General features: G+C 42.6%; 1 protein-coding gene across 1 annotated transcript in view; it reads left to right on the forward strand.

Moving 5' to 3' along the window:
* Positions 1 to 21,227, forward strand: part of plppr2a (phospholipid phosphatase related 2a) — a 57,984-nt gene that overhangs the window by 11,254 nt on the left and 25,503 nt on the right. The gene's annotated exons all lie outside the window — the stretch shown is intronic.

Here is a 21,227-nt window from a genome sequence, read left to right on the forward strand (position 1 = left end):
GTTAAATACATTTTAAGTTTTTTTTTTTTTTTTTTCTCATAAATTTGTAATTTTTTCCTCAGGAATTTACGACTTGAAATACTCTTGAAATACTCTGGCTCCCTTCTTTCTTTCTCCCTACAATGGTCCTATTACGCCATCGTATGTTGGGCACCCAAACCCCACTGAAGAGAGTTCACTTTATCCAAACACATGTGTCCTTGCAACTCCTCCAGTGTGTCCAGCTGTCATGGCGCTCGAGCTTGGCCTTTTTCATCACAGTGAGCGCTTTCCCATAGACTAGGCACACTGGCTTGCCTTTTACTTCAACAAAAAAATAATTTTTTGTCCATTTCTCCTGTAAAATGCATGTGATGCATGTGAGCGATGACATGTATGTGCACGTTCACCCTGACAGATGTAAAGCCAGCAGGGAGCAGCCAGAAGGACGTTTCAGTCTACTTACTATTTTATGTTGTTTTCTTTTATCTCAGGGAAATGTAATTGCTGTGTAGACAGTTTTTGAGTCGCCTTTTTTATTCCTTATTTTGTAAGCTTTATGTTGTGTTGTGTTATTTTGTCTGAATTGCCTTGTGAGCCAGATCAAAAAGTCTCACAGGTCGCATGCGGCCCACAGGCCAGAGGCCGGAGGTTCCCCACCCCTGCTTTACATAATAGTTTTGCTGGTTTGAATACAGTATTTTTTGCTTTCAAATTTCGCATGAGCTTTTGACACAAGCCATGAAAGAACTGACGGCAAAACATAAATTTTACATGTACCATGGTGCTATAAAAGGTTTACCCATTTATTTGATGTTCATACATCAAATAAAAACTGGCTGATCTGGCTAGGAGAGAGATAGATGAATGCTTGAATCCTCTGCCTCTGGAACGTATGAAGACTTGCTAGCTCGAGATCAAAACCCAGCGGGACTTTCTCTTTCCTCATGTCTGAATATAGAAGGAAAAATATTGATTTGTGATGGATTCTCAATAGAGAATCATCTCACCGCGCTGGGTCAGGTCCACAGTGTCGTGTCTTCCAAAACAAAGTTATATGATTGACATATTCTGGCTTTGTGTGCTCAAGTCAGGAGGACTGGAAACTCTTAATTTGTGCTCAGGTATGAATATGAATATGAGTGATGGCCTGTTTATCTGCATTAGTGCCGTGGATGATCCTGTGTGCTGGGTTGGACTCGGTGCTCTGTGACCCTGAAAAGGAATGAACAGCTAAAGAAAATGAAAGAATGAGTGATAGTCAGTAATATAGACTGATATATCAACAGATCACACCTATTGGCCAATATCAGCTTTAAAAAATGCAAGTAAGGTCTTCTGAAATCCCACTATCAAGTCCAGTTGGCTTTGTTCTAACCTTACTTGCATATCATGACCTGGATGGCTGAGAATCTCCACAGACAGCTTTAAAAAACAATATCAGCATCCATCCAGAGAGCGTTTTTACTGCCAATATTTTGCTAAGTGTGAAATTTGCATTTGTGTGCCACTTATTTTCTTTGCAACTGTATCTCTGCATCTCTGTGTTGTGCATTGCATCAAAATGATTCATGATTCACTAGTTGGCAATTCTGTTTAATAATGATTTTTCATTTTTTTGAAAGATTCAGTTTGAGTCGATTTTGTAAATCACCATTTGAATCAACGATTCAATTCATTACTTGTATATCAATTAATAAACAGGCAGTAATGTAAGACTATCAGAGGAGGATGGAAAGTGTCCCATGTGTTACCCTGGAGAGGCTGAGAATGAAATGCGCTTTTATTGTCCATTATGTCATAATCTCAGATTTAGGCTTTTCCTAAAAATGCAGACTTCAGTTCCTGTTTACAAAGTGTTCCAGCTAGCTCAGTTTGTGCTAAAAGCTTATCAGCAGCGTATGAGGACGCTTTATGTTTAAAAGTGTTAAGAGCTAAGGACACACTGTGTGTGTGTGTGTCTCAGAAATGGCAAAGTTATGTTTTAGAGCTGTGATGTCGGAGGAGCAGGCTTGTGTTCATATTTGGTTTGGACATTGTTGAACATGAAAGAAGGTGTGTTCTACTTGTCCTTTTGCTCTCATTATGTTATTGTTCTCATCTGCAATGTTGTGCAGTGTCTGTAAGCCCATGTGGGTTGGAACCCTTAGTATTCACCACAGCTTTGGGTTTTGGGTTTTCTTAGTATCTTGAATGATTCGATTCAAAGCATTCCACATCGATTCAGGCCGTCAGAGCAATTTATTGTATGAATTTCTTCTTGCAGATCAACAGAATTTATGATCAGTTCGATAAATACAGTGAATGAGTTGTTCTGCCCCTAACTCTCAGTAATCACTGTTGCTGCAGAAATGGTCTGATCTGCCCAGTGAGCCATATGGAGAGATATCACAGAGAGAGAGGTTAATTTTAGAGAAGTGGGCTTGTGACCGGAAGGGACTTTGGACTGGACTGGCAGCAAAATCTGTGTGAGGAAAGTGAGCAAGCAGCAGCTCACTGGCGGGCAGCAGAGTGCTGGTTGTTGTTGAAAAAAAAAATTGCATTTTTCAAAGTTTTATCAGGATAAAGGTAAACAAAGAGGTAGAACTGACTTATCCCTGCTGTGTAACAGGGAAAGGTGTGCCACAGCTCCCCCGGTGTCTTCACTCCCTCCACCCTCAGCATCAGTGTGTGTGTGTGCTGTGTGACAGTGATCTATACCGAGCCAGAAGGACCTACTCTTTTATTTAGACCCACACCTCATCAGCAGTTACCATGGAAACCAAACAGCCAGATTCATTCTCCCGCTCCTCCCTTTTCTCCCTCCAACTCCTTTCATCGTCTCTGCCCTAATCAAGTCACAACCTTTCCATCAGTGCTACCCACTCAGCCATCTTGCTTTCCATGTCTCTTACGTCCCCTCCATTTTCCTCACTCATTTCCCATTTATCCCCTGTGATTTCCTGCCCCCGTCTGTCTTTTGTCTCCCATTCTGAAAAGATTTTTCATTCCCGATATCTGTATCAACCTCACCCAAATTCTGATTAATCCTGTCTTACACCGTCAACACAGCCGGTGGTCCCATCTCCTCTCCTCATCTAATCTTTTGCTGTAAAGGCTGATGATAGAAAAAGATGAATGAGGCCTGCAGCAATGGTTCTTGAACCTTTTCACCCAGGAAACAATGGTGAATACGTCTGTGGTGCTCTGGCTCATTTTCTTTTACAAATATTAGACATGTTTCTCACCGCTCTTATCCAGAGCAGCTCGCAGGTTACATCATCAGAAGCTGCTAATGGACACACTGGCTGCTGTGGGATCAAACCTGTGAGCTTCCTGTCACAGGCTGGACTCGGACTGTCATTTGGACTCTCCAAACACGAGGCTATCCCAGTACATTAAAGGAACAGTTTGCCCAAAATGCAAAAAAGACTCTATCCATCCATAGTTTTTGTGCGATTTGGTGAGGTTTCCAGTCGTCTTGAATTCATATACTGCTTGGACAGGATTGGTGGATAGATACAGTTTGCCGGTGTTGTTCGGCAGGAAATAGTTCCCAACACTTGGGATGATGTTGACTTTCCATGTCATTGTTTTTTGGAAATGTTTCTGTGGTGTTTTTCACATGTAAATTTCGACCATTTGAACTCCACATCCAGCCCCATTGTACTGGATTGGGAATATCGTGGCAGACTGGACGCCTCGCCAAATCACGCACGAAATGGAAACCCTGCCAGATCATGCATGAAACTATCTCAATGGATAGATTTCACAAGGGGCAAGTAGTAAAATAGCTTTTTTTCCTTTTTTGTATTTGGATTTGGGGAACTCCTCCTTCCACTTCTGCTGCTGACCCACATTGTGTGGATACACACCGGCAAATTCCCACTTTCAGACTCCCAACTTTAATAGTAATTCTGTTAAAAGCTGATGTACAGTGTGCTTCAGTGAAGAGGTGTAATGGAGAACACAGGCGCTGGTGGTGTAGGGCCTCTGATTAGGCTCTTATCAAGACCAGTGGAGGGGCGAATACGAAGCCCTCCCCGCCCCCCCGTCGTCCACCACTGCCAAAACCACCTTTCACTGCCCTTCCACAGCTCTGCATGGGCTGCTGACATTGTCATGCAATAGCAGTGTGAGCGCCTCCATGTAACCTCTTTTACTCGTACTGAAAGTTTCTGTCACACCATTAGCACTCCCATTTTCACAGCAGAGCTTTACCCCTCAGAGCTTTCTGAAATCATACAAGCTTGATTTGATGTTGTGTTTTTTTCTTGTCAGTATGGCCACTGAGAGGACTAATTGTATACAGTACCACTCCACTCTATGCCTTTATGTTATTGGCTTCCTATTAGATTAAATTCAGCACGCAGGCCTGAGAAGAGAGTTTTAAAGCTTTGCCTCATCTCTCTCTCTCCCTCTCCCTCTGTCTCTCTCTCTTTCCCATGCCCTCCTCCCATATTCCACTTCTCCTTGACTGCAGGGGATACTTACTATGATTTTTGTCGCCTTCTGTAATGTGAGATGAATTGGGCTAGTGTGGGCGTGATTACTGGTGTTGCCACCATCTAAATGTAACCAGAAACGCGCTGCCAGCGTTTTAATCCCCCACCACTTTCCCTGAGGTATGTGCCTTTAAAACACAGGCGAGGTGGATGTGAGTCTTACACCAAGCCCTCGGCAAGGCTCAGTTTAATCCGCAGACTTTTCCTCGCTTTGATTTTCAGTCGTCTTCTCAGCTGAAAATTGGGCAATTGGTGTATTCTGTGGTCTAGGCTTCTTGGGTGTCATTTCATCCATCAGAAATGAGCCACCAAACCTGATTTTGTTTAGGTGAAAGGAAAGACCTTACAAGTTGGAGTGCACTCTTTTGGTGTTCCCGTGAGTTGGATGTGATTTAGGAAAGAGAATGAAAGCACAGAGGAGCACAATAATGTGGAGAAAAAAAAGGATAGTGCAAACTACCCACCAGAGGGCACTGCTAGAACACAGCTGAAGTTGCTTCACAAGTGAACTTCCACTGTTTACAACTTGTTTGGAGTTTTTGAGTGGCACCAGGGGTTTGATTCGCTCACTTTTTAAAAAAAAAAACAGACTGAGCTGCCGCCAGGCGTCTTCACATCACCATCACTGTGTTTTGTATCCTATTATTTTACACACTTAATTTGCTTTAACACTTTTCAACAGGCCTTTGAACGTCTCTCATGGGTCTCCATGCGCACACGCCCACATACACACGCACGCACACTAATCCCACAAGCCTCATTAGCACCTGAGAGAGACGCAGAGATTAGAGAGAGAACACCTCAGCGTGTCGTTGGCTGCCTCCTCCGTCTCTATAAATAGGCCAGTGTGTCTAACATTCGTGTCGCTTCACACCTGTCGGAGGACGTCTCTCAAGTCAACCCCCCCATGCCTCCACACACACACACACACACACACACACACACACACACACACACACACACACACACACACACACACACACACACACACACACACACACACACACACACACACACACACACACCATTATGGCATGATCAAGCAAATTACCAGGATGCAACAAGAACAGATTTTTCTTTGGTTTCCAATCTGCTAAACTCAATTCATAAGTGGCGGCTGCCATATGATGTTGTGTGTCAGCCTTTAATTAATGATGTGATGCGTAACAAGCATGGCAGAGTATGAAACATCGGTTCATTTAGCTAAATTGATGTTTGCAGGTGATTTTTAATAAAATAAATGTTTGTTATTTTTGCCAGTGTGGTGGTGAATAACTAAAGAAACAATTTGATTGACTTTTTTTTGTTTTTTTAGAGTAGAGCGACTTTATTTTACCGCAGGAGATTTGTTGTAGACAAGCAGGTGTCTGCTATTGTTTGCCCATTCAAAAGACACAGTGAAAAAAAGCAGAGTTACTTTATTCAGGATTCCTTTTTTTCCTTGACCAAAATTTTTAAACATATTTCAGATTGATAATTCTTATTAAAGCTTATTATTTTGTTGTAATCTGCAGGGTAAAATGGAAAATAAATACTGTTTGGTGAATATCTGATTTTCAAAATTGATCTCATTTGGCCTGCTTAGCATCTCATCATTTCCGGGTAGAATAAAAAATGTAACAACAAATTTGGTGGCTTTAATGTTTTTAACTTAAATTGAAGCATTACACATCTCAAGGTGGGCTGAGAAAATTCTACCAGCACTAGGTTAAGGAAACAAAAATACTCGGCTGTTTCTTTCCCAGCTCCTGAAAAGTTGCCATTATGGAGAAAGATGTTTTTAAGGCGAGAGAAATGCAAATACTGCACGCTGTGTGCTTTGGACAACACTGTGTTGTACAGCTGGAGGCAGAGGCAGCTTATATGAAGCAGGTAGTGAGCCAGTAATGGCTGTTTTGCTGCAGTGTAATCTCTGTAATGTTTATGAACAGGGTTTCCCCCTGGTGCTGTGTGCACTGCAGGGGTGCATATCTGACTACTGCACGAAACACAGAGAGGCAGATCCCCGAGGGCGTGTGTGTGTGGGTGTGTGTGTGTGCGTGGGTGGGACGGGTTACTGTGTGCTGTGGCTTTACTGTGGACTTGTTGCTTACAGACTATTGCAAAAATGAAATGAGCAACATGAGAGGTGGTTTAAAAAGGGGAAAAGGAAGGAAGGATTGGATCAGGATCACCAGGACCAGGGAGAGAGGGAGCAAGAGAGAGAGAGAGAGAGAGAGAGAGGGAGAGAGAGAGAGAGTTTTGGGAAGGTAGGAGTGAGTGATGAGTTGTGTTCTGGAGGATGATTAAAGCTACACTCTCTTTTGTTTTATTCCCGCTGGCCTCTCCTTGCCCTCCAGCCCTCCACTTATGAATACAGAACAGTACTCTGCTCTCCATCTCTCTTCCCAAACATACACTCACACACACACACACACACACACACACACACACATACGCCCAGCACTCAGACACGCCAGTGAAAGCCAAAATCTCCAAGCAACCCGCTCCAATGCCAGCTTTTCTTTTCGCTCGCCCCGTCTCACCTCATTCTCTGTTCCAGCCCCTCCCTACTTCCCCTGCTCCCTCAACACCTCCTAACCCCCCCCCGCCCCCCACCTCCTACACCTGCTGGGACTCAAGCAGTCTTCTGAATGCGCCATCGGTTCTGTTGCATTTCTATTCCAGCTCCGATTCTCCTGCATCTGCCACTCTTCCCTTTAAACCTTCCCTGCAGTTGAACAAAGACGAGGTTGAAATAGTTCTTTTCGGCAATAAAGAAAGACGGCTGGCGCATGGTGCTTACTTTTATTCCAGAGCTCTCCAAACTACCACGCTCCTCAAAGAATCTCTGTGTTATCAGTTGATGAGGGTTTAAATATCAGCGGCGACATCAAAGCCGGAACAAAATCATCATTCTGGCGTCTTGGAAACGTCGCTAAAATCAGAAACTTTCTGTCCAAGTGAGATCTAGAAAGGATCACGGATGCTCTCATTTCTTCCAAGGTGGATTACTGTGATGCAGTTCTTACTGGCCTCACCAGCAGGAACATTAGACAGTTGCAACTCATTCAAAATGCTGCTGCAAGAGTGCCGACAAACATTGAGAGAGAACTCATTTCTCCAGGTCTTAGATGCTTGCACTGGGTTCCAGTTAAATCTAGCATTGATATCAAGGCCCTGCTTATTGCCTCTAAGGCTCTGATTGGTCTGGACCCAAAATATATTGCAGATATTGAGTACAAACTAGGCAGGGCTCTCAGATCTGCAGGGACTGTCATTAGTCATTAATGCCCAGGGGTGAAATGACTTTTAGCTATTTATTTTAATAATCCAGTTGTGAATATGTCTAAAATTATCTGTACTTATCTTTTTTACTTACTTACTTGCCTGTAAAGCATGTTGAATAACCTCAGTGTACAAGGTGTTACATAAATAAACTTGCCTTGCCTTGCTTAAACTCCTTCACTCCCTCTTGTGCTCTCATTTCACGTTTTTCTCACTCATTCTCTGTCTCTCTCTCGCCCTTTTATTCTCTTATTCTCCTCCTCTCACATGCACACATATCCAACTGACAAAGCTTTCAGGGTCATTTTCATGTGGAAACCATTTATTCAGCTCGCAAGGCTTATTCATCATCCTCTGCTCGGTCGAAATGCTCACACGGATTGCTTCTGGGCGCCCGGGCGAGCGCCAAACATTATTGCTGTAATGTAGCTGTTTGTCACCGTTTGAGCGAGACGTGGATAGATGATCTGGCGGTACGTTGTTAAAAAGATGGGGGAAAAACAAGGGATGTGTAGAGAAATGGAAGGTGAATCCATAAACAAGGGGCCGTAATGTGATCAGGATGTGACATTCACTGATGTATTGTAGATTTTTTACCAATAAATGGCAAGTAATGAAAAAAAATATTCAATCTTTGATCGCTGAGTAGAATTATGAATATACAAGACCTGAGACATACTGTTACATGGGAGATAGATGATGGGTTAAGAAACATAATTGAAAAACATTATTTCCCCTGGTATTACATCATAAGGATTATTGCATTTTATGGAACATAAAAAGTGAATTATTGCAAAATTCAGACATCAGGTATTAAACTGCGAAACTGCAGTACATGGACATGGGTAAAGCAGAGCTAAACCTGTGGCCTTGAAACTTTTAGAGAGTCAAATAAACTTTGTCGAGGCCCAAATCTGTCTCTCTGGCCCCATTTTGGGGAGAGCAGACAGCATCAATAATGCAGAGATTCTGTGGGCAGATAGATATAGGCTGCTGAATTACTAGCTGTCAGAGGAGAGCAGGAACTCACCTGCAGCACAACAGGTACCACAGGGTGGATTTTCTGCAAAACTGGTGTTTTTAGAGTAGCTCCAGCACTATTTTACACACGGTGCAAAAAACACCTTTTATTCCAGTCCAATTTTAGACTATTACTATGAGCCCTTTTTTTTTTTTTTTTTTTTTTACCTTCCTGTCTGTTCTGTCCCAGCCTCAGTAGGGAGTCTCTCTCACGCTTAGGATGACAGATCAGGGATCAGTACAAATGACTGAGCTCCTCCAGCTCCTACTGCTTAGCTGTAATAAGCACTGACCGCCTGTCAGTTTCCAGTTCACCGAAAATAACCTGTAATGATACACATCTTACGGTTCTGTTAGTTTCAGGGTTTTTCTTTGGTTTATTTGTTAGAGAAGCAATAAATATTGAGTGAAGTCTGGTAGGAGAAGGAAGGGGTTTAGCATGAAAAATTGTCAAAAAAGAGAGAGAAAGAAAGAAAGAAAGAAAGACAGAAAGAAAGACAGAAAGACAGAAAGAAAAGCAAACTCATAGGAAATGGATACCAGGACACTTATTGTGTAAATATCCAACTTGTTTCTGGACTCTATAGCAGCAGCCAGCAGATATAACAGCACTCATACCAGATGTTCAATAATTCATAGTGTTTTTGTACTGTGCATAGTGTTGTGTCTCTCCGCTTTAACACAGAAAGACTTTATTGTTCAGCGTTGCTGTCATGTCTGGTAAAGCATGACTGGAATACCGGGCGCAGACAGAAACACATGCGGTGCATATTTACATGCACACGCACAAACATACATATACAGCAAGCATAGTGTGCAAAACACAACACATTGATATTCTGTCCTCATTCGGCAGTGTTGGGCCGTCATTGTAAAGAAACACAGACGAGAAAAAAAAGACAAAAATTTAAATATATCCTGGTGTGATATAGTGTAGCTGTGTGTCCCCTCCATTTAAATCAGACAAACCTGAGAGTCTGATTCATTTAATGTTAATACATTCACAAAGTAAACTTGGTTTTAAGCTGCAACAAAAACACAAAGCACGCACAAATACACACACACACACACACACACACACACACACACACACACACACACACACACACACACACACACACACACAAACACGCAGCTCAAGACCTCAGAGAGTCAGGTGGGTCAACATTATACAACATCCATTTACAAAGTCCTTTCTCTGGCCACTTTGCAGTCTTAGAGACACTGCTGGGAGCAGCCAGAGGGAGCTGACCATTACACTTACACACTTACACACACACACACACACACACACACACACACACACACATATATATATATATATATATATATAAATATATATATTTCTTGTATAGCCAGACAGAAAGCTTCACAGCCATCCATCATCCACCCCCAGACACAAATGCAGTTGCACGCTCACAGACAGACCTCTTTATTTTCTTTATTATATTCGCACAAAGCAAATCACAGTCATCACCTTTATGGAGTTATTTCACGTAGCAGCACTCATCTCAGGATACCGGGCGCACTATGCATTTGGAGCCTCTGATGGCGGGATGCAGCGGCCTGGATAGGAATATGAGTAAGACAAGAAAAGAGGACAGGAGGATGGAGAAAATGGAACAGAGGGGGAGGTGGTAAAATTTTTCAGCCACCACCCCCAGCTTTGCACCTGTTCCCTGCAGCCCCCCATCTTCTCTTTCTGGCACTTCAGTTTCCCTCCGCTCCCCTTAATCTTCCTGTGCTCTTTCCCCTTCTCTCCCTTTGCATTCTGTCCTTTCTTAGATTTCTCTTCCCTCTCTCCTCTTCTCTCATCCACCCTTCCTACCCCTCTTCCTTCCTTCCCTCTCCAACTCCATCACCTCTCCTCCTCCTTCTCCTCGTAGCTCCTGTCATGCAGGAGCCAGGTGCAGTGTAGCGTGTGTGATGGCAGTGCAGTGGACGGCTGCCAAGTAAGACCTCTTAATGGACAGCATGTGTCTGACGATGGACCCCTGTGCCTCAGCCTTCTCCTGCTCTAAATCCTCTGTTCGTGAAACACAAAACTGCTCTTTCAGGAAACACGGCTTTAATAGCATCCAGGGACACAACCCGACCCCCGGAGAAAGTGAGACAGAAACAGAGAGAGGAAGACACGGGGACCCTTGTACCCTGGTTAGGCCACAGCGGCTAGTTACATATATCGTCAATTAAAGGCTATAATATGGAAATTTTGCATATAAATGTTCATCACTTTCAATCCAGTGCAAAATGAGATCACACAATTATAATTAAATCTGTCACCCACAGATAAAAGTCTCTGCTTTCTGGATTGTTGCAGACATTGGGAAGCTGGTGTCTGTGTTGACGTTCCCATGCTGGTGCACAGTTTACCTGAGGTGATGTGTTTTACGTCAAGCACACATAACATTTCCCTCTGTAACTGTATACTTGAAATCATGGACTGTCTTATTATGTCGTTTGACTCACAAAGTTTTTTTTTTTTTTTTTTTTTTACCACCCACTTCTCTTTGCTCATGTAGATTGCAAACTCTTAAGTACATTTTTCAGGCAGCAGTTAATATGCGGCCACAAGAGGGAGACAAATCACACAGAGCAGCAAAGTTCCGCACTGCAGCTTTAAAGGCACTACATGAAGCATTTTAACATTAATAGATCTGATCCATTCTGAGACATTATTACAAATGCCATAAAGTGTGCAGATGACTGTTTGATTCTTTTCTATACAGCATTTTTAAATTTCGTGCCAGCAGGTGGGAAATATGCTGGATTGTTTTACGGCACAAAACAGAAAGAGGGGCAAATGGAGGTAAAGTCAGTAAAGAAGTTTCTGGGACTTGGTGGAACGAGTGAAAGCTTGGTGGGAAAAGTCATTTCTGACATGTGGATCATCTTCAGTGCAGCAAGGGAGAAAACTAATACAGTGGCGCTATGATGAGTAAGAGCGATGCTGTCTTCATTATGAGAAATGACATTACTAACGGTACCGCTGATATCAGGGACACCAGTCGTCTCAACCGAGGTCACATTTGTTTAATTATACAGTGGCAACACAATTAACTGGAGCAGAGTTCCTAAGATAGTGATTGGCAAGATATATCATAAGCATTTTGGTGATATTGGTCAGATTTACATGAAGGGTAAAAGTGGGATTCAGAAAATAAGCATTTACTCTTTTCACTACAGTCTCTGAACCGAGCCAAGTCTGTTAAGTAAACTCACCGATTTTTGCAGACTGACCTACAGGCGCGATCGACAAGCACTGTCTCACGTACGGGCAGTTTGTTCAGGTAAACACGCAGGTAGGTTTAAGAGAGAGAAAGAAAAATCGAATAGCGAGAACACAAATTTACAGCTCCTCCCCCCCCTGCTGTTTACAAGCCCCCTTGCAAGACTCTGCCAGGTAATAGATGTAGTTCTATATTTAGATGCACGTCCATCACAGCAGAGCTCTGCCTCCACACTAATAAAGTATTAGTGTGAAGCCTCAAGTACAGCCAGCCTTGACAGGCTCTTCTGAAATTTCTGAAGAAAACGGATTAGGATTTAGACTTGTGTAAAGGTTTTAAAATCCATGTTCATATTCAGGTTAAGGGAGGAGAAGTAGTGTAAGTGCCTCTCATCGTATTTAAAGCGCTGCACAATATCTCTAAGCTGACTGTAACAGTTGCTTCCCCGTGCCTTTGGCTGCTGCTCTCCTCTGGACACTTTCCCAAACGGCGCTCATGTTCTCTACACCAGTGGCGCCGTATGGGGGGGAGAAACTTGCCCATTTTACATGAAAAGGTTCAGTCCTGCCCCCTTGCCGGTCATTTGAGCGTAATTACCTGAGAGCCTGGTGGGCGAAGTGAAGGGAGCACCAGTGCAATACAGCAAGATGTTAAAAAAAAAAAAAAAAATCAAGATATCAAAAAAGAAAAGCAAAATGAGAATTGTGAGTACGTTTTTGGCCTTTGTAAGTTATTCATCAATGTTAAGGCAAGTCTTCATATTTTACAATTCCTAACATTTAACTGTGAAAGTTAGTCTTTATTTTCAGATAGTTTTGTATCATATAGTCATTTTTACACAAAAGATTTTTTTGCACATCTGCATATTAATACCAGGGCTCAATTAACCCGTGGTTCAGTTTATATTGCAGTTTTTGAGTTATGATCTCATTTTCTCTTTGGTTCGCTTTGTACATTAGGGAGTAAAAAACCCATTACTGTTTCCAATATTCACTGTATTTTACCTCAAAATAACAGTCTGCTTAAACGGTTTAAAACAAACATAAAAATTCTTTCAGGATATTTATTGATTTATCAGCTAAGTGTGTGGTTGTATGGCTCTCATACAGTAGATGTGTTTGCTCATAATATAATGAGGACTCACAGTCAAGTAACTTAGCTGCCTTGGAGGTCCAACCGTCTCTGGTGCGAGCTTTGTTGGGTGTATTATGTATTTTTTATTCGTTTCTGTTTGGTTTTGCACTATATTAAACAATTGGGTTGTTTACGATTTGGTTTTATTTTGGTTTTATTCCCCAAAATATTACACATTTTTACTTAGCTAGTTTTCAGTATGTTTTGAACAGTATGTAAGCGCAAAAGCTTTGCAAACTTGCAAAGGCAGAAGCATTTAAAGCTGTGAGTAGGTCGACTGGTCTCTGGGGTGGTGGGGCCCAAAGTGACGTCCCATCATGGGGCCCCAAATCTCTGGTGACGCCCCTGATCTACACCATGTTTTCTGTCTTCTCCCTGCCTCTGCCGCTGTAAACCCTTGTTGCCTCTTGGCTCCATTCTAAGTCGCTATTCGGTCGGGCGCAATCTGTCAGTGCAGCAGTTGATCTTGAAAAGCAGAGGTACGGCCATGAAATATTCAGCAAAGTTAAAAACCCCGTGTACGCTGGAGGACAGCAGGAGGAGTGGAGGAGGTTTAGGGACGGGTGAGAGGAGAGTGAGAAATGAATGATGACAGAACCAGTTGAGGACTAAGGAGGACAGGCTGGATTTTTGGGAGGCAAACTGCGCAGGGCCAGGAGAAGGAGAGGAGAAAGGGCTGGCTTTTGAGCAAGATATAAAAAGGCAAGGGGAGAGCATGCAGCAGTTGAGAGAGAAACACACAATGACATTTCTACCGCCATGCACCCAGTTAGCAGGTAAAAACAGAATAGTCACCTCAGCAAAGGGCAGAATCTCCTCCTGCAGTGCCAGTTGGTACACGTTGGTGCACCGAGGATGTGAACCCGCTGAATTCCCTGCCCTTTTACGGGAAATAATATCCAACTTGAGGTGATTTTCTTTATTTAGTCTGTCTGTGTCATCTTCAGACTTTTGCTTCCATGCATCATTACATGCAGCGTTAACGCTTAGGGGTGTAATGATTTCGCACCGAACCCAAAAAAGCATGATTCTGTGTCCTCGGTTCACCAAACCGTACATGTGTGGTGAACCATGACTTTTTATCTCTCAACATAGTTTTTTTTTCTGTTGCTGTGTTGCACAACCTTTACAGAATAAAGTCCCATTCAGTGGCATCAGATTTGTACCTAAAAGATCAAATAAAACTTCCTCAAAATCAAGCAAAAACACAAATTTGAGAAAAAAAAAAAAAAAAAAACTCATCTCAAAAGTAAAACTTTTAACTTGCAAACAAATTATTTGTGTAATCAAGTATATTACTGGCCCTTTACATTTTTGATAATATATCCTTTAATTTACAGCTCCCCCTGCTTCTGTCTCTCTGGACAGACTTTTGCCTTCCCTGTGGGCTTTGCGGTTACGCTGCAGCTCTCTCCTTTGCGCTGCTTGAATTTTTCTTTGCAATTCTGCCACAAACATCTTGCGTGGGCAGGTTTTTTCAGGGGTGCCTCCCCATTGGCTACTTGTTTTGCTGAATATGTGTAAATGGAGAAGAAATAACTTGAGTCTTGAGTCAGATTACTTTTTTCAATCTGCATGGTGGCCTAAAAACCAAAGAGCAACCCAAATTATCGACCCTATTAATGCTGGGAAGAGGCTTTAACCACAGAGTGCTGTCATTTCTCCTGTTTGAGTGTAAAGTTTGTTTTTACTGAACTAAGTGAGGTAATGGATCCATCACAATATTGGGATGCAGCATCAACCCCCTTTGATGCATCTTGACATCAACCATAAATCATTCGTTCAACCAGCGAGCCACACAATGTCATCCATTCTTTCATTATAGATCAATCATGGAGACTAGATAAGCCTTCCTCTTCACTCTGATGAGCACTTTTCATAGAGCCTTATTTAGATCAATGAAAAATCAATTTCCTGTATGCTTTGTTCCTCCCACCCACAGCATGTGGAAGGAACTGGAGCCAGTTTAAAATGGCCCTATATACCTGAAATAATTGAGGCAGTTTTTTATGTCAGCCTCTAATGAGGAGCGGTTTGGTAACAGGTTGATAATACGAGAGGTAAAAGGCATATTTTCAAAGGGAAGATATGAAGGCAGGTTCAGAGGGAGATGATGACATCCTCAGAGGGTTGAGAATAGAAAAAGACACTCCCTAGTCCTGACACGCTCTTCACACTTCTAACAGGCAGCCTCACGTCTCGCTGTGACAGCTCTCAATGTGCACCGTCTTAATGTGACCTTTCATCTTGACAAGCCACAGCTCTCTGTGCTATCGATCTTCATCTCCGCACTAAAATGGGTCAGAGCGCAATGGGTTCCCACCCTCAAGATTGTCCCTTTCCTGTATGTGGTGCTTTTTCATCACTGTGGCTCATGATATGAACTGTCCCGTCGAATTACTGTTGAACGGCTAATCAAAGAGAGAGAACGAGAGAAAGAGAGAGAACGCAGCCCAGTAGCCAGCAAAAAACATGTTGGCGTTTTACATTTCTGCAAACCAAGGATACATTGAATTGTCACAATTACAGGTTTTGTGATGTAGTATAAAGCGAGTGAAAAATGCCACATTAGCAGGTAGATAGGATGGGTGGCACGATCAGCAGGACTCCTGCAGACCAGTGTACGACTCCCATCTCAAGCGAGAGCTGTGTTCACTCGCCTATTTTAGTGAATGTTGGCATTTCATAACATTAGCCATGACCTTTTCTTAACCTTAACTATGACGGTGAACCTCTTCCTAAATCTTAACCGTGACCTTTTCCCAACATTAACCGAGTGGTTTTGGTGTCTAACAAAGCAAATGGAGCAAACGAAAGTGGTTAAAGTAGCTCATAAGCTCACATTAGCTAGGTAATATTTGCAAAGATAAGCCAATGTTTCATAACATTAACCATGACCTTTTCCTAACCTTAGCCATGATGTCAAAGCTTCTCCTAAATGTTAGCAGTCACGTGGCGCAGGCTCCACCACATTGGCTGCAAGGCTAAATACTGATATACAACATATTTATGGTTCGGAAACATTGACCTTTCCATGTATTTGTTGGCTTGCAGAAACGTAAAATGGCGACATTTTACTCTGGCCACCGGGTTGAAGAAAGGCAGAAGTAAAAGACAAAGAGAGAGGCATGCAGCAGTCACTAGGTGAGACGGTGATAAAGTGTGAAGAAGTGCCAGGGGGAGGATAGAGGGATGTAAGGGAGTTGCCAGGGTGTGAATAAGCTGCTGTCAGCCGCTTCAAAGGGCTCAGGGAAACGGCAGCGAGTCAGAGTGGCACCAAAACAAGACGGCGACAACAGGCTAATCTGCACACTCACCGCTGCTCTGTTGTGAGTTTGACGAAATGCGATTGCGTGCGTATCCACAAGCCTGCCCAAATTATTTTTTAAGTGGTAGCGTGGCTGCTGGTGGGAGATCTCCTCTGCGCACAGAAAGTGATGAGTCAAGAGAGCCAAATGCACAACTGTCTCCTGAGCAGCGGCGAATGAGCGAGCGAGTGAGTGCTCCTTCCACAGAAAGCTGGACTCACCTACATTTATGGCTGGAGCTCTTCACCGCCTCCAACCACTAAGAAGAGGAAATTTAGGTCAGAGGAGTGCACAGTTCACAGACAGCGTGTTACATCATTTCTGAGTATTCCAGCAGTTTCCCTTCGCTGCCATTTGGGGCCACAACATAAAGAGTTGCCTTGAGCAGCTTCAATTTTTATAGATTTTTTTTTTGTTCATGGATTTTTTTTTCACCTTGTCTCGTGTGCAAACTCACTTTATTGTTTCCATGAGTTCATTGAGCTCCATATCATCAGATGTTTTTTTTTTTTTTTTTTTTACTTTAATTTATTCTCGATGGTGATTGAAGTTGAGGGCTCATTTACAATGACTTTGAGACCACATTCAAAAAGCACAATAAAGTGAAACCTGACTGTATACTTTTAATAAAAGCAATGCAATTTGCACATCAGAACAAGTGCTGTCTTGTAACATTTGACAAGCTCTATAGACTAACCAAGGAACACAAGATGCCTAAGGAAAAAAAGAGTTTCAAACACTTAAACTCTGGGTTTCCTTTTAACTTTGAATTGAAATTTCCCTTTAAGCAGCTTCAAAATGTGTTTTTTTTTTTTTTTTTTTTTTTTTTATTTTCCATATTGTGCAAAGATCTCACATGCATGCTCTTTATCTGCTGGTTGCAAAGCTTCACTGAAGCAACATCACACTTGCATTGAGGGAAATATTCAAACCCAAGGTGCCACTGGTTTATGGCTGCACCATTACATCAAAATATCCATGTGCCTTGTGCATCATTTTTTAGACATTTCTGTGATTCAGGAGGGCATATTTGATATCTCTGGTGACATTGGGATCTCCTCTAGAATTTAAAATAAACTTACATGGGTTTGAACAAAGCTCTGCTATGCAACATGCATTTGTAATGATGAACCCACCGATAGGTCGGGCAGAAAATTATTGCACTTCACAAGCCTGAGGAAGACCGTTGTCGCTGAAATATGTCATGCTTGTTTTGTGATCCGTTTGGTATTTGAAGATGCACATAGTTAAACTATCAAGTTGCTTTATTTAACCTTTATTAAACCTCTTCTCAGCATCCAGCGAGCTCATTTACTTTATTTATTTTTTGTTTATATACACAGCCTGCTTAGCTTCCTCTTGCCACTCCTTTGAACTGTGATAATGATGGAACCAGTGCTCTCTTTTTAATGTGTTGTTTTGAATTAGTGGTGTTCGTTTAGTTTTGGAATCACAACTACAAGTCAGACAATAATAGCTCGCTGCAGAAATAAAGAGCCAGCATGACGGTAGAAAAACGAAAGGGTAAATGAGTCACTAATATCAACCCCACAAGCAAACCCAAAGAGCCCCCATCAGGTGTGTGTGTAATGCTCCCACCATGCGCACAGACACACACACACACACACACACACACACACACACACACACACACACACACACACACACAGACCCAGACAAAATACACAAAGACATACATTTATGTGTAAAATTGCTTTTTTGATTACTGTTCTACTTAAAGCCAGAAAGCATAATGGCAGCATTACATTTACATAAAAATTACTGTTATTTACAAATACAAATCTGACACAGAATAGTGCTAAAAATACAGAATATTATAAACCCCGAGTCTTCAGTCATGTCCTCACCATGACAACAGCACATAGCAAAACACGTCTGTCTCAAGGGAGGCAGAGATGGAAAATGATTCAAAACATAAAGAAACAAAGAGAGAATAGCAGTTGTTTAAAAGAACCTCAGTCCCACATGTACAGGCAGGCATGTACGCATACCTTTGTGTGTATCTTTGTGCATGTGCACTTAATTGTGCATGCATGCTCATGTGCTTATGCATACACATGCATGTGCCTGTACCCATGTGTGTGTGTTTCTGTGTTCATGCTTGCATTTGTGTGTGCACACTTTCACATATTAGTGTGTTTACTTACCTTTATGTGTCCATCAGAGCTGTGTCTCTGGTCAGAGAGCAAAACAATCCGGAGGGCTTCAGAACTCAGTCACACACACACACACACACACACACACACACACACTTTTCCGTTTGTAATTCAAGCCTTTTCAAATCATATCAGGGATCTACATTTAGGATTTTTTTTTTTTCCCACATGAAATTATCAATCAAATATCAATCACTGTTACGCCCAAGCCTGCAACAAGCACCCCCACCTCCCACACATGCTTAACGTAGGCCTATAACTGACACTGATGGAGGTAAAAGTGAAATGCTCCCACACTGCCCCTCTCTTAGAGGGACTTTTATCATTTCTCATTTTACCTTCCTCATGTAGGCTAGCATGTAGCACGGCCTGGGAGTGTGGGCGGTCTGATGCAAGAGCTCTCCGTTGTGGGAAATTTCAGTGGCATTTCCCCTCCACAGTAGTGCCTAAACAACCTGTTGAATTTCACCATTTCAATGTAACATCGATTCGTTTGATCATTAAGGATGATAGACGTGATACTTGAAAAACAATAATCAAACATCAGATTTTCATGCACATCCCTAATTACTTCTGCTTCTTTAGAGTTGGATAACTCAAAAGGTTAGGAGTGGATGTGCTTGAAACTTGGTGGACAGGTTGATCACAGAGTGGATGGATGTTTCACACTGATTGGCCAAAGTGGGACGTAGCAGTGGAAGTAGCTTCACATAAAATTTTCAGATTCATGCAACATCGTGAAACTTTCTGGAAAGGTTGGTCATATGGCAAGTAGTCACTAATGACTATGGCATCTTGACAGCTGCATAGTGTTGGTGGAGATATGCACTCTACTGATTGTTTTTTCTAGTTTCAGTTCAGTTCAGCTTCATTTAATTCAGTTCAATTCCATTCTATCCCACTCAATTCAGTTCAGTTCCATTCACTTCAATTCAAATCATTTCAGTTCAGTTAAATTCTAATCAGTTATGTCAAGTTCACATCGATTCAGATCAGTTCAGTTCAGTTCAATATGATTTGTTTCAGATCAATCAAGTTCAGTTCACTTCAGGTCAGTTAAGTTCAATTCACTTCAAATCAGTGCAAATCACTTCAGTTCAGTCCAAACGTGCAACCTGGTGCTGCAGTTAAATTCAGTTCAGACACAATACAGACTCCTACAGTAAAAACTCCTGTGTGACAGGGCGGTGTATAACATGCTGTTTATTAAACACCACGAAAAGTGTCAGGTGAGTCAAACTGAGAGGGAATGTACAGCGAGGCTCGTCTCTAGTGGGAAAAATCACTGCACAAGTGTTACTGTGTTTGTTAGACTGAAACCACGCTGCAATGCGCAGTAAATATTTTGTTGTTTACACAGAGTTGACTCATTCGCAACATTTATTTTCACCCAACCATCAATGTCAAAGCCACATATATGCATTCATTAATTTTAATGAATTTGTCACCATGTGCGTGTGTGTCTCTGCGTGTGCGTCTGTAAGTATGTAGGAGGATGCCTTTGTGTGTGTATGTGTGTGTGTGAGTGTGTGTGTGCCTTTGTTATTTACCCTTCAACGCCTTGATAACGAGGGCGCGCACGGTGCCAATATGGTGCAGTGTGTGGCTTTGTGTCAGTGAGACCTGCGCAGAGCTTATTTAGCACCATCCACTAACGTGATAATCTATTCACACACAAACACTATTCACAAATCCAAAAATACAAATGCGTCATGGCACAGGATTTATCCCATTGCACTGAATCGAGCGCCGCGTGCAGACTGTAGTCCACTCCAAAAAAACGTGTTTGTGTATCTCGTTGCGATTTCCTCCTGAAACTGCGCCTTTTCTTTCACACGTGAAGACCTCTAGAAACAGTTTGCAAATGTAACTTTACACCAGAAATGTCAGCTGACGACGAGGGCCATGTGCCTCCAAAAATCACAGTTTTGAAGGTACTAATGATGGCTTTCACTCGCTCCCATGCTCTTACCACACACATTCATGCACTGTGCAGTCACACACACACACACACACACACACACACACACACACACACATACACACAGGGTATCCAAAAATACACCCACAGCTCAACTGTAGTAGATTCATGAGTGCCGGCAGCATAAAGGCAGCTCCCCTCCGTTCTCTCCCTCCCACTTCACTCCCTCCTCTCTCTCTCTCTCTCTCTCTCTCTCTCTCTCTCTCTCTCTCTCTCTCTTTCTCCTGGTCTCTCTCTTTCTCTTGCTCCCTATTTTTCTGCCATTCTTTGTTTTTGCTTCTTGCTTCTTGTGGTGCCGCAGAACCCCCCGTTTTTTTCCTCTTTTCATTCCCCTTTTCATCTCCTGATGAGGGAAGCCTCCTCCTGTGGATTTCCTTTTCTCCAACCCCCTCTCTCTCTCTCTCCCTCTCTCTCTCTCTCTCTCTCTCTCTCCCTCTCTCTCCACCACTAACTGCTGCTACTGCACCGGTCAGGCACCTTTATCTTGGATGTGAACGCTGGACCTCCCTCTCCCTCTCTATTCGTCTCTCCTATGCCTCTCTACGTGGCTGAGGGGAACTGGGACTTGACTCTCCCCTCTTTCTCACCTCCTCCTCCTCCTCCTTCTCTGCCACCTCCACCTCCGTCGCTCCCTCCTCTTCGCCTTT

Source organism: Myripristis murdjan, chromosome 8 (genome assembly GCF_902150065.1).
Source record: "Myripristis murdjan chromosome 8, fMyrMur1.1, whole genome shotgun sequence".
Classification (NCBI taxonomy): Eukaryota; Metazoa; Chordata; class Actinopteri; order Holocentriformes; family Holocentridae; genus Myripristis; species Myripristis murdjan.